General features: G+C 35.6%; 1 protein-coding gene across 6 annotated transcripts in view; it reads right to left on the bottom strand.

Annotated features, from left to right (window-relative positions):
* Positions 1-14,761, bottom strand: part of dclk2a (doublecortin-like kinase 2a) — a 115,557-nt gene that overhangs the window by 87,116 nt on the left and 13,680 nt on the right. The gene's annotated exons all lie outside the window — the stretch shown is intronic.

Below are 14,761 nucleotides of genomic sequence, written 5' to 3'. Positions count from 1 at the left end.
AGATTAGCACAAGGCTGCATCTGTGAGCTGATGTATCAGAACCGAGTCGCTGCACTTTCCTCAGAGTGTTAGCTCTGTGATGCTACTTACTAATGCTACATCAGCAGCAGTTCAAAAAGAGGCGGAGCCTGACTTCATACCCTCCTTGTGTCCTTGTGTTGTGGTCTTAATGAGTGGGTTGGGTAATTGGTCTTGTAAATTGGGGAGAAATTGGGATATAAATTGTATAAATATATATACACTGGATGCTAAAAGAAGAGGAAATCTTAAAAAGCAATTTTTAAACTACAGTGCTCCAGTTTTTTAAAATATATTTCCCTATAAAGCAGCAGTTTTATCTAGGACAACATGATAGGACGTCCCGCTGCACTGGGGGCTCTTGACACCGTCTCTCCGCATGCAGACAGGAGGACACGTCTACTGTAATCGCGTGTGACAAGCAGAACCCTGTCATGCTCCCAGGCAAGAAATACCAGACATCCCCTAATCAACACAACTCCGTCCTACACACATACACACACACACACACACACACACACACACACATCTGAGCCTTAGTACACTGTAAAAATAAATACATAAATAAATATCTAAAAGAAACAGAAGAACTGTAACAAATAGTACAGTTTGTGTCCGCCAAAAAACATAAAATTCCTGTTTAATTAAAAAAACCAAGTTTAAATTACAGTCAGAAGTGATCCTATTGAATCAGTAACTTGTTAATAAACATGTGTTGATAGTTCTAAAGGCCTTAAGTCCAGATTTGGGCCTTAGACCCATTTTTTATAGAAATTGTGGCCTTAAAATAACTAAAAATAACACACAGTTATTGTATATATAAATATATATTATATATGTATATATTTTTTAATATATATATATATATATATATATATATATATATATATATATATATATATATATATATATATATATATATATGTATGCATTATTAATGTCAATAAAGTTACATTTTTTATTTTATTTCCCAGTTTTTTTTTTTATTGTTTAACAAATAAAATGTATTTGACGAAAAGCTAAAAGTTGTTATTAATTTTAAATAGTCTGTTTTTAATTTTTAATATGGCAGACTGGACACATGATGTGAATAAGAAATCTGGCACTTTGTATGTTAAGGATGATTATTTATTTTGCTTAGTTGTCTTGTAGACATAATGTAACACAAATATTTATTAATGAATGAATGAATAAATTTATTTATTTGTTCTTTTTTTACTTTACTTTGTCTTTGTTACAATAGTTTGATAATATTTGCCAATGGAAAGACACATACTGCACTTTCTTTTGTGGAATTAAATTACATTTAATGAAACAGTCTATTCTTGTTCATTTTATACTGTAAAATCTACTGTATAAAGCCAGTAAAAATATATATTTAACACTGTACGAGGGACAGTTCAGTAGAAAAAAGAAATCAGAAACGTCTCGGGGCGCCACAAGCAGCTTAACTGAGTGACAAGCTCCATCAGAGAGTGCTCTAAACTCCAGGATTAGGCCAATCTGCTGTATTAGCCTTAGAAAGGACACGCTGGCTGAAGCTGCAGCGTAATCTATCTTAAATATTTACCCCCTCACAGTTTACAGACCCTTATCACCTCTCAGAAGACCCTTAGCAGGCTGCTGGAGAAAGGCTCCGTTCAGCTGTACAGCAGCAGGTGGATGGACTGATTTAGCTAAACCCATCACCAGCCAGAGCACAGCAACTGACTCGGGATTCCTGAGGCTGAGTAACGCTAAAAATACACAGATTACAACAGATTCCAGCTCATTCATCAGATTAAGGAGGAATGGCCCAGTTAAGACTGTTCACTTTCAGCTAACTTTTTTTTTTTTAAACTCGGAAGTACATTGAGGGTGACCCTCATTTTCATTGTAGCCGAGCAAATACAATAGTGATTGAAAAGCAAAATTAAAAGCAAATATTTAATATTTATGAAACAGAAGAATAAAACTGAAACTAAAAAATAAAACTATTTAGTAATAAGAATAAAATAAAAAAATAAATAAAAAAAAAAAAAAAAATAAAAAATATATAATAACAGTATTACTGATAAAACATAATAAAAAAAAAATTAAAATAAAATAATTATAAAAAGTAAATACAAAAACAAAAATAATAAAATAAATAAAAATAAATAAATATATAAATACATAAATTATATAAAATAAATAAAAGGAATTTAAATATATATATATATAAAAAAATAAGAGAACTAAAACATGAAGTAAAATAAATAATTAAGATTGAGTAAAACAGGTACAGGCTGTCTGAAGGTGGTTAGATATTGAAAGTTTAAAATGATTGAGTGACACCAGTGAGCTGAGTTTTAGTGTTTCCTGTAGTGAGTTCCAGCTCGCCGGTGCACTGTAGCTAAAAGCAGATTTTCCCAGTTCAGTAAAAACTCTCGGTACCTGGCAGCTGATCCAACCACTGGAGCGAGTCTGATAATTACTGTTATTAAAATTTATCAATGAAGTGATGTATTCTGGCATATGACCGGAGAGTGTTTTATAAATTAAAATTAACCAGTGCATTTCCCTTCGTGCAGCTAATGGAGGCCAACCAACTTTTCTGTACAGATCACAGTGATGAGTTCTATAAGGGTCGCCAGTGATGAACCTTAGAGCAGAGTGATATACTGGATCCAATAATTTGAGGGAACTGGCGGAGGCATATTAATAAATGACATCACCATAGTCTAGAACAGATAAAAGGGTTGCCTCAACAATTGTTTTCCTAGCGTGCATGGGGAAACAAGCTCTATTTCTATATAAATAACCCAGCTTCTGTCTACATTTACTGACTAGTTTATTAATGTGAGGTTTAAAAGTGAGTTTATCATCCAGCCATATGCCGAGATATTTATATTCTGTAACTCTTTCAATGGTGGATCCTGCCAGGGTAGTAAAATTTACACAATTAACATCACTATTAAGAGATCTGGAAAACAGCATTAACTTAGTTTTCTTAGCATTTAAAACTAGTTTGTGATTATTTAGCGCAATCTGTAGAGCATTAAAAGAGTTCTGTAGTTTTATTACTGCAGCATGTATAGAGTCAGCTGAGCAATATAAGATTGTGTCATCTGCATAAAGGTGTATTTTGCAATCTAAGGAAGAAACAGAGGCAGCAATATCATTAATGTATATATTAAATAAAACTGAACCCAGAATGGAACCTTGGGGGACGCCCTTAGAAATAGCTAGGAAATCTGATTTATAATTATTGAATGCTGTGCATTGTTGTCTGTCTGTGAGGTAGTTTTGGGACCATTCAAGAGCTTTTGCATCAAAGCCAATCTTTTTTAAATTTCTTAAAAGAAGAGTGTGATCAACTGTATCAAAAGCTTTCGTTAAATCAATAAAAACAGCTGCACAGTGTTTCTTCCTGTCTAAGTCTGAATACAGATCATTTAAAACCAGTGTTACAGCCGAGATAGTGCTGTGTCCTTCTCTAAAACCAGACTGATAATTGGATAAAATAGAATTTTCATTAAGAAATGATTTCAGTTGGCTGTTCACTAGAGATTCCAAAATTTTTAAATTGGCCTATAATTATTCAACTCTGTTGCCTCACCACCTTTATGCAGAGGAATCACATGAGCTGTTTTCCAGACCCTGGGAATTCTGCAAGATAAAACTGAGAGATTAAAAATATCAAAGTCAAAGTCAAAGTCAAAGTGGTTTTTATTGTCATTTCAGCTATATAAAGAGTACACAGTGAAACGAAACAACGTTCCTCCAAGGACCATGGTGCACATAAACACAGTGTAGACAGAACAATAGTGCAACGGTACAAAAGTGCAGACAGACAATACAACACAATACAGACAAAGAATAATAAATAACAAGACAGTGTGCAAATTTTGCAGTGTGCAAAAAGGACCAGGTGAGGTAGTAATTACTCTATTACACAGTGTGCAATAGAGTCCAGTGAGGTAGTAGGGTTTTTAGTGCTTTCCATTTTCTGGGGTAAGTGGGGTAAGAGTGTGTGTGCATGTACAGAAAAACCATCAGTTCAGTCTCTGCCGTTAAGGAGTCTGATGGCTTGGGGGTAGAAGCTGTTGCAGAATCTGGTCGTGCTGGACCGGATATATAAAATATAGTCTAAAATAACTGGAGCTGCAAGACGCAGGAAAAAGGTCCATCTTCTCCAGTCCATCTTCTCCAGTAGCTTTTCGTGGATTAATTTTCAGCAGGACATTAGCAACTATGTATGGAGAGAAGGGCTGGAGTGAGAAGAGACCATGGCTTTTAAAAACAATAGGGTTGAGATCAGTTTGATTTAATAATGGATTTGTATTAGTGTTATCAAATATGTGACCAGCTGCAGCAAAGTGAGAGTTAAAAACCTGACAGAGTTCCTTCTGATCTGAGATCAGCTGATCATCCACTAAAGCCCTGGTAGGAAAGGGATTGGAGTTCTTTTTAAGGGAATTTACATTTTTCCAGAAGTTCTGGGGGTTTGTGGAGTTGGACATTAAGCTAAGGTAGTATTCTGATTTGGCTTTTCTAACAGCAGAAGTACAAGAATACAAGAATACCGAAATTTTGCTACTTTTTCCACCATTGCATTAATAAAATAGCCCTACAATAAAACATTGTATTGCATTTCATATTTGCACATCAATACACAGGGGTTGGACAATGAAACTGAAACACCTGGTTTTAGACCACAATCATTTATTGTCCCGACAGACAGTTCTGGTGGAAACTTAAGGTGGAGAGTTAAGGTGCACATTGAATTCTGCCGTGATTTGATCAGCCGTGGTTTTATGTTTTTGGATACAATCCGGGTTAGCACCCGAACATCCCTTTCAGACAGCTTCATCTTACAGCGTCCACAGTTAATCCTGTTGGATGTGGTTTGTCCTTCTTGGTGGTATGCTGACATTACCCTGGATACCGTGGCTCTTGATACATCACAAAGACTTGCTGTCTTGGTCACAGATGCTCCAGCAAGACGTGCAGCAACAATTTGTCCTCTTTTGAACTCTGGTATGTCTCCCATAATGTTGTGTGCATTGCAGCATTGCTTACCCTGCTAATTGAACCTTCACACTCTGCTCTTACTGGTGCAATGTGCAATTAATGAAGATTGGCCACCAGGCTGCTCCAATTTAGCCATGAAACCTCCCACACTAAAATGACAGGTGTTTCAGTTTCATTGTCCAACCCCTGTATGTGTATTTAAGAGAAAAGTTGTTGATATTTGCCAAAATGCTAATGGATGCTTAGTGATTGTGTTTTCTAAAACCCACTAAGGAGCAACACGTTCTGCACCTGTAAATCCAAACTACATTATATCAACCCCTGAGATCAATTAAAACAAAAGCTTGTTTATTGGCCACTTTATCTAAAGCTGAAATAGGCCACTGGAGTCCTGGTTGTTTTCACAGTGATGGTAAAGTAACGGCACTCCTCCTGATTAAGTGTTTTCTCTCCCTGTCTCCTGAACCTCAACGGATAGTTTAATACTATATAAATAAATCTGATTTTAGCTACAGAGCACCAGTGAGCAGCGAGAATTCTCTACAGGAAACTGTGAAGCTCAGCTTGCAGGGATCACTGAACCAGACTTTTCAAACTTTTAGTTTCTAATCACCATCAGAAAACCTGTGACTGTTTTAAATGAGTTTATACTTTTTCTTCTTATTTACATTTTTTCTTAAGATATTAGTTCATTATTATTAATATTACAATTTCTTCTCATTCTTGTCATTTTATAATTTACTTTTACAATTTTTTTCTTTACATGAAATTGTATAAATTATTTTTAAATTCTCTATTATCTTTTTATGTGTTAATTTTATTGAGATTTTATATTGAGATATATATATTTTTTTATTTGCATTTTCTTTTATTTCTTTTTTTTTTTCTAGTTTCTTATCTATGTTTCCAATCCCTTTCACACAGTAAATGCTTTTCAATTTATCATTTACTTTTACTACACTGTTTTATAAATTATTATTTTTTTTTTTATATTTTTATGTATTAATTTTATTGAGATTTTATAGAGATATATATATATATATATATATATATATATATATATATATATATATATATATATATATATATATATTATTTTTTTTTTATTTGTACTTTGTACTTGTTATTTTTTTTTTGTATTTCTAATTTCCTATCTATGTTTCCAATCCCTTTTTATACAGTAATGGTGTTTATTTTATAATTTACTTTTACAATATTTTTTCATTTTAAATCTATCTTTCTTACTTTCTATCTCTAACTTGGTATGTGTTGATTTTGTTGATTTTCCTATATATATAGAAAATATAATAATATGTATATATATATATACATATATATATATATATATATATATATATATATATATATATATATATATACACACAGATATCTATATATATATATATATATATATATATACATATATATATATATATTATTATTTTTATTTTATTTATTTTTTTGTACTTTCTTTTATTTCTTTTGTTTTTTTTTCATATTTTTAATATCTTATCTATGTTTTCAATCTATTTTATACTGTAAATGCTCGGTAAATAAGGGTCTCTCTCAATGTACACCTAAGTGAAAATAAAGGTTGTCTGACTGATTAATTGATTGATTGATTGATTGATTGATTGATTGATACAGTAGCTGTAGGACTAATAAAGTATTATCTTATCTTATTAGGACATTAATATACTTTAGTTTTACTGCATGTATACTTTTAAAGTGAGATTTACCTGAATTTGCTGTAAATTCTGTGATTTTGCTCCTCTCTCAGTGAGCTGAGCTCCTGGTCTAATGAGCTAATGGCTCGTGGCTGTGAGTGCAGAGCTATTCCTTGGCATGCATTTTTTATGCTGATGGGCTGTGATCCATTTGTCGCTGGTGTAAGAGCCGGAGGGCTTTCCTGCTATGTGACGTCTGCCTGTGTGACCTGCAAGGTCATCACAGCTCCCCTAATAACTGCCTTATGGGGCTCCATTTTCATCATAATGAAAAATCCATAGCCATAGTCTGTATGATCAACAGTAAGAACAAGACAAAACTCAATTTTCAAGAGTCAATTTCTTGTTTTTTTTGTTGTATATTTCTGTACTTTTATTGGTGGAGAGGTTGTAAAAACAGCCGTAGCCCAGCTGCTTCTCTATTGTGACTGATAGCAGTTTAAAGCCCAATCACATTTCACCCCTTGGCCCTACCACTCAGACTGCGAAAGAGATTCAAGACAATGTATTGTATTGATGTATTGATAAGTACTGATATATACTTTTGCACGTCACACTTTTCAGATTTTTATTTGATAAAAATGTTGAAAACTATGTTTCATTTTCGTTCCACTTCACACCTATGCATTACTTTGTGTTTGTCTTTCACTTAAAATTTCAATAAAATACATTGAAGTTTGTGGTTGTTAGGTGCAAAATGCAGAAAAGTTCAAGGGGTATGAATACTTTTGCAAGCCACTGTACTGACTAAAGCTCTGGTGGCTAGAGAAGACTTAAAACATGCTTAAACTTAATATCATGTCTTAATATCTAATCACACACCCACATCATCAATTCATCAGTTAATATAATACATACTGTACCTTTAAGAACATCTACTTAAGTAATAGAAAGAGAAAATAAATCAAAGAAATTTAAGAAATTCAGTTTGAATATGCTTTAATATGGACTGTGCCTTCCGCCCAAAAGTAGTTCCACAACAACTGTAACAGAACTGAAACTTAACTACAAAACGGTGTATGGTTCATACAGACTAACACCATGAAAGTTAGCTTGAAATCAAAATTGGGAATAAGTGAAGATGGTAAATGTTAGGAGCGTGAAATAACGCTGATACTCTCCTCTCCTGCTCAGAGGAGTCGTCTTCAGGTGAAAGCTGTGCATTTTTGAGCATTTCTGCTTGTTTTGCTGGGTGATTAGCTAGGTTTTAGCTAGCCGGCTGGACTGTGGTTAGGTTAGCGTAGCTTGCTTTAGCTCAGCATTAGCTTAGCGTAGCTTAGCCTAGCCTGGCTGGTTAGCGTTCTGGCTGTCAGACGGCAGTAACCGAGAGATTTTCTTTCCCTTTTTTCCTCAAATGACGAATCAGCGCTGCGGGCGAGCGTGCCGTGGCTGAGCGCTAGCCTGTGCTAAGCTAATGCTGCTGCGGGTGTGCTGTGTGTATAAATACGCCGTTACTCGGCAACGCGTCGGCGGAGTGATACAAGTTTAGTGTGAGAATGCCGTGATGTTATCACATATATCAGCACTGCTAGAAGACTTCTCAACCAATCAGATTGTGAGGTCGGAACTAACTGTTGTATAAAGGCCAGTATTGTCCAGTATTTTCCAGTTTACTCAAATATAAAACACACTTTTTACATTAGCCAAAGTGTTGGCAGACGAGAAAGCCCAGAGGTTTTGTTGGCGTTTCTTTCTGGCACATTGAAAATCACAGTTTTTAAGAATAAAGGAAAATCCAATAAGACCCAGAGAATAAACCATTCTCTCTTTCAATCATCAGTGTCACCCTCTGAGCGAGAGAAAGAGAGAGAGAGCGAGAGAACAAGACAGACAGAGATAAAAATCAAAACATCGCCTGGAGCAGTAATGCTCGACTCGTGCCAACCCATTTGGGATATTACCATAATCATTCTGTGTGCGGTTTTGGCTGCGAGTGTTTTTGGGTGGTTTTGAATAATTCCAGCAGATCTAGGCGGTGCAGTGTTTCAGTGGGAGGAGGAGTCCCCATGCAAAAACACTGAAACAGAGAGAGAGAGAGAGAGAGAGAGAGAGAGAAAGACCCTGCAGCACTCAGCCTTCCAGCCTTCCCTGTTCATAGGAGAGTATTATCTGCCTGTAGCCTGCTGCTAACCCCGGCTAGCACTGCTGGAGCAGCATTAGCATTACATGGGACAAACGACTAGATGATATCGCAAATGTTTACTGAAACATTTAGTAGGGTTCCACTAGCGGTTAGCCGCTAATGCTAACACTTCAGCCTTAGTGCTGGAAAAAATTAGAAATCTAAGCTTACTGTAAAATAAAAAGAAGCACTTTACTCACCCAAATAAACAGTTTTTAGGAGGGAATTCTATGTAGATTAATATTAATATCCAGTGCTGGTTTGACTTTGAAATAAGTTTTTTTTTTTTTTGTTTTATAGTTTTGCTTACTTAGCTTAGCTTTACTTAACTTTGTTAGCTAAGTTACCCAATATTTATTTGCCGGATCGATATTTGCCGCAGTAGAAGATTTCTATCATTTCTATAATAAACACATTTTCAATATTTTAGCAACACTCAAATCCCAGTAACTACCTGCTGGTTTTTCTAACCTTTATTGCTGAAGATTAGAGTAACAGACTGACATCAAATCATACAGCAGAACCTACCATATCTAACCAGCGAAAAACAAAACCAGTTAGCCAGCTGCATTTTTGGTAATCAACCATTTTAGCCTTCATAATAAAAGTCTCCAGGCCAGATAGCATTAATAAAAATATGTATACTAAATACAATAAAAAAACAGACATTTTTTTTTTATTCTGGCTATTTTAGTTCATTTGGACAAAATTTGGTCAAATATCTAAATTCTAAAAACTATCATCTTTATACATATTCTGAATTGTTTAATACTTTTCGTTTAGAGAACAACTTTAATGTATTCAGTATTAAATTAACAATGTAAAAGAAGGAAAGAAAGAAAAAAAGAAAGAAAGAAAATACTGGTACTGTATTCCATAGAAGACTGCAAATGCCATTTTCATCAAAGAAGAAAAATATTTTAATTTAAATACCCCATTATTTCAATTATTAAGTAAAATCTGTGGGGTAAACAGCAAACAGAGAGCTTTTCTCTCGCTCTGTTTTGTTTTTTCCACATTTACGTAAATGCAGGCAGTGTGCCGTGCTGTATATACTCCATTACTAAATCACATGATGCTTTAACCTATAGCCTCCAGCATACGCTGAATAAGAGCCAGCTGACTCAGCAGAAACTGCGAAAACTCTTGGACTGAAGCCACTTATCCTTTTTTAGCCACTTCGTAAATGAAATCTTCTTTTTTAATATATTTATAGGACAGTAGATCATACCAATCTAATACCTCCCCTTCAGAGGATTTCAGAGGTAGAAAGAGCTACAATACAGTATATACAGTACTGTGCAACAGTTTAAGGTACCAAAGCAAATTACACTAATCCATTTATCTCAGCAATATGAGTGATTTTACCTGAAAAAGCACCACATATGATTTAAACAGATGCAAATAAACATAAATACAGTAAAACGTAACAAGGAATTCTCGTTTTTAACTATACGTATGTTATATCTTGTGAGCCAAGCTGAAGAGCAAAGTGTAGAGATTCCAGATTTCTCCTGGATGCTCCTCAGTCAGCATGTGTATAAAGATATGTTCAGTTCCGTCAGCAGCTCACCTGATTTACCACATTTACCAGTAATTTACCAAAGCAGGTGTTGATTAATATGATGAGAACTAGAAAAAATAACTCTATTAAACTCAGATGCGGAGGAGAGATTAAGAGATGTTTTAAGTAAAACAGGGCCGTAAAAGCTGAAACTGCTTTTTGTAAAATTGCTGTTTGTATTTATTGTAATGCTCAGTGTTTTACTGAGCTATTAAACACTTCAAAATATTAATATTTGACTCTACAGGGGTTGGACAATGAAACTGAAACACCTGTCATTTTAGTGTGGGAGGTTTCATGTCTAAATTGGAGCAGCCTGGTGTTCAATCTTCATTAATTGCACATTGCACCAGTAAGAGCAGAGTGTGAAGGTTCAATTAGCAGTGTAAGAGCACAGTTCTGCTCTAAATATTGCAATGCACACAACATTATGGAGACATACCAGAGTTCAAAAGAGGACAAATTGTTGGTGCACGTCTTGCTGGAGCATCTGTGACCAAGACAGCAAGTCTTTGTGATGCATCAAGAGCCACGGTATCCAGGGTAATGTCAGCATACCACCAAGAAGGACCAACCACATCCAACAGGATTAACTGTGGACGCTGTAAGAGGAAGCTGTCTGAAAGGGATGTTCGGGTGCTAACCCGGATTGTATCCAAAAAACATAAAACCACGGCTGATCAAATCACAGCAGAATTCAATGTGCACCTCAACTCTCCTGTTTCCACCAGAACTGTCCGTCACCACAATAAATTATTGTGCTCTAAAACCAGGTGTCATGTGCATTGCAATATTTAGAGCAAAACTGTGCTCTTACCCTGCTAATTGAACCTTCACACTCTGCTCTTACTGGTGCAACCTGTGTACTTCTGTAGGCATAGCTCAATAAATATGATTGAAAGTTTCCCATACGAGTCTAAATGTTTATTCATTTATTGTTCCTGCTAACTTTTATCATCCTTCCATATACCGCAGCAATTCGACACTTCCCTCTGGATGAATCAGAGTCTGAGTAAGTGAAGCAGGATTTCAGCTGTTGCTGGGTTTTCTGGGTTATTATTTTGTGAGTGAGTCACTGCAGCTGATCTGTGTCTCTGTATACTCCCCATGATCCACAGCGATTCAGAGCCCTCCGCCCTGAACGCTGGGCCAGCGGGATGCACAGCGCTGCCCTGATTTCCCCTCTTATCTCCCTCCGTTCTGCTGTGTAACGACACCACTGAACAGACTCACTCAAATATTTATAAGCTGTAAACACCAGTAGAAATGTAAGCATGCGCTAAAATGCTGAGGATTTGTTGTTTGGGATGATAGAGTGTACATCCTGGCACTAAAACAGCGTCGTAATCTGCAGAGAAAACACAGGAGCTTCTAAGAAGTTATATGAAAGTCTGGTGTCAATAAGTGGTTTGCAATTTTGAACTATGTCAGATCACATTTGGTTTTCACTCTTCATTGCAATTACATTAACAGATCAACATCACATTAATGAGGTCCTGCAACCAGTGGACCTTCCTTTTCTGTACACACACTCCTTCCAACAAGACAATGCTCGTCCACATACTTCTGCCATCCCAAACTATTGGACATGCTATCAAAAGTCCTCACACCCTGACCACACAATCTGCAGTATTAAGTCTTTTGTAACAAAGGGTAATAATAGATAAATATTTTTTATCAGCTACGGTTAAAGTGGTTGGACAATGAAACTGAAACACATTGAATTCTGCTGTGATTTGAGCAGCCGTGGTTTTATGTTTTTTGGATACAATCCCGGTTAACACCCGAACATCCCTTTCAGACAGCTTCCTCTTACAGCGTCCACAGTTAATCCTGTTGGATGTGGTTGGTCCTTCTTGGTGGTATGCTGACATTACCCTGAATACCATGGCTCTTGATGCATCACAAAGACTTGCTGTCTTGGTCACAGATGCTCCAGCAAGATGTGCACCAACAATTTATCCTCTTTTGAACTCTGGTATGTCTCCATAATGTTGTGTGCATTGCAATATTTTGAGCAAAACTGTGCTCTTACCCTGCTAATTGAACCTTCACACTCTGCTCTTACTGGTGCAATGTGCAATTAATGAAGATTGGCCACCAGGCTGCTCCAATTTGCATTAGTAGATCAGCAAAAAGAACACACACTTGCCCTCACCCACGTGTTTTTACCTTTTTACCAACGTACTTTACGTCTGAATGGCTTCATCTTCTCTTTCTAGATGCTCCATTAGGTCCCCTCAACCCCAACCCTCTCCAGACTAGTATACACCCCCATCATCTGTGTGGTTTCCCCAATAGCATGGACACACCCTCTCTAAAACACTGTAGGATCCTTGTAAAATGTATTTAAGACGCTGTGACAGTTTTCATGCATGACCTGCATTAACACTGCTTACACACGTCCCCCTGCCATCCGTCTGAGCTCAGCTGGTTAAGGGTATAAACGGGTGCAGGTGCTCAGTAATAGCTGCTGATTCATCCAGCTGAACTATCTATATGTAAATACTGCCACAACCCTATAATTCAACGCTCCCCTGTGGGAACTGTCATGGATGCAGGCTGTATAATGTATTGTCTGGCTATCAGGAGACAATTACTCCCCCTAGAGCAGGACATCTGAGGACACTACATGTCTTCTGCTTGTCAGAAAGCAAAGGTTAACATGTCAGAAGGAGCCAAACAAACACGTTCTATTTATTTTGGCCTATTTTAGAGTAAGGACACACTGGCAGCAAAAGTTTTTATAATAACTTTCATTAATATATATATATATATATATATATATATATATTTAACTAATGATCAGTAGATGTGAACAAAGCAGTAGTTTCTTCAGAATTTGACTATTAACAAATGCTCACACATGACACTTATTGATCAGCATAGTTATTTGTATTAAAAATGTTAGCAAATTCATTAGCTTATCAGAATTTAAACATTAATAAATCGCTAGTAAATACATACAGGAATTTTAAGCCGGGCATATGAAAAATAACAGCTATTAATCATTAATAGTATATTAATGAAAGTTATTATAAAGTGTTACCAAGGTTTTATGTATCAAAGGAGGTTTAACAGTAGGTGAGGAGTCTGAACACTGTATTCTCCTACTCACATGTGTTACATGTAAATGCACAGATTTGGACAAATAAAATATATAGTCTATACCTAAAATCAAGCAAAAATGATTTTTTTGCAGTGTGTGTAAAGCCTGAACAAATAAAAGCGATGCTTTTCATAAAGCCTGGACAAATAATAATGTTTTCCATTAAGTCTAGAGTAAATAACTGCTGTAGTGTATTGATAAAAGTATTGACAAATGCAATTTATAGTACAGAACTGTATGCATCACTTGAAAAACAAAACTAAAGGAGAAATCTGGTGTGAAATGGACTTGAGTTGCACTGAAACATGATAACAAGTAAGAACTTGTGTTGAATATTCCACCTCTGTTCACCCCCAGCAATCCCAAATACAAAACTTTTAGCTGATGCTCCCAAAAGACTTACAATGCTAGTGATAGGGGCATAGAGTTGCCCATGCAAACAAATGGCTAATTTACACCATTAACAAACTCAAAGTAGCTCCCATTTTTATTGGTAGAATTCTGAAGGTCCTGACATTTAAAACGAGGCACTGAGAGCTTTGAAAGTGCAAAGATAGTTTATTAAAAAACACTGTTTATACACACAGTACCTTCAGATAGTTCTCCAGATGTTGATAATTCATTTATGAGCATGAACCAATAGGTAGGATAGAGGGGAACAGACTGCAAAATTAATTCAGTGGAAATGCTTTAATATTCTTGATATATTTTTAACAATATCTGAAATCCATCCATTTCCACTTTGAGCTTGTTTATTGTGTAAAAATAGCTATTTCTTTGCAGGGGTAACTTAATGCCACTATCACTAGCATTGTTAAGCCTGTTGGCAGCATTGGCTAAATACGCAAAAAGCACAGGGAATGCTGGGTGTGACAAAAGTTTGTACTCGTTATCATACTCGTTTCACTACAACCCAAGTCCATTTCACACCAGATTTCTCCTTAAAAAAAATAAATAATAATAATAAAATAATTACAGGGGTTCCCAACTGGTCTCAGCCCAGAACCCACATTTATTTTATCATTGTCATTAAGTTGCGACCCACTTTTATAGAAACCAAACAATTTTTTTTTTCTAAAAAATAGGCTTCAAAAACCCATTTAAACATACAATACATATGCATGCAAGTATATTTAAGAGCAATTTTTTTTTTTTTTTTTCATTTTTTTCTACGATCCACCACTTAAGTCGCACACTCATATATATTTCATTAGACCACTTTAACC

This window comes from Astyanax mexicanus, chromosome 7, assembly GCF_023375975.1.
Source record: "Astyanax mexicanus isolate ESR-SI-001 chromosome 7, AstMex3_surface, whole genome shotgun sequence".
In the NCBI taxonomy this organism is placed as follows: Eukaryota; Metazoa; Chordata; class Actinopteri; order Characiformes; family Acestrorhamphidae; genus Astyanax; species Astyanax mexicanus.
This window is presented reverse-complemented; position numbering and strand designations above follow the sequence as displayed.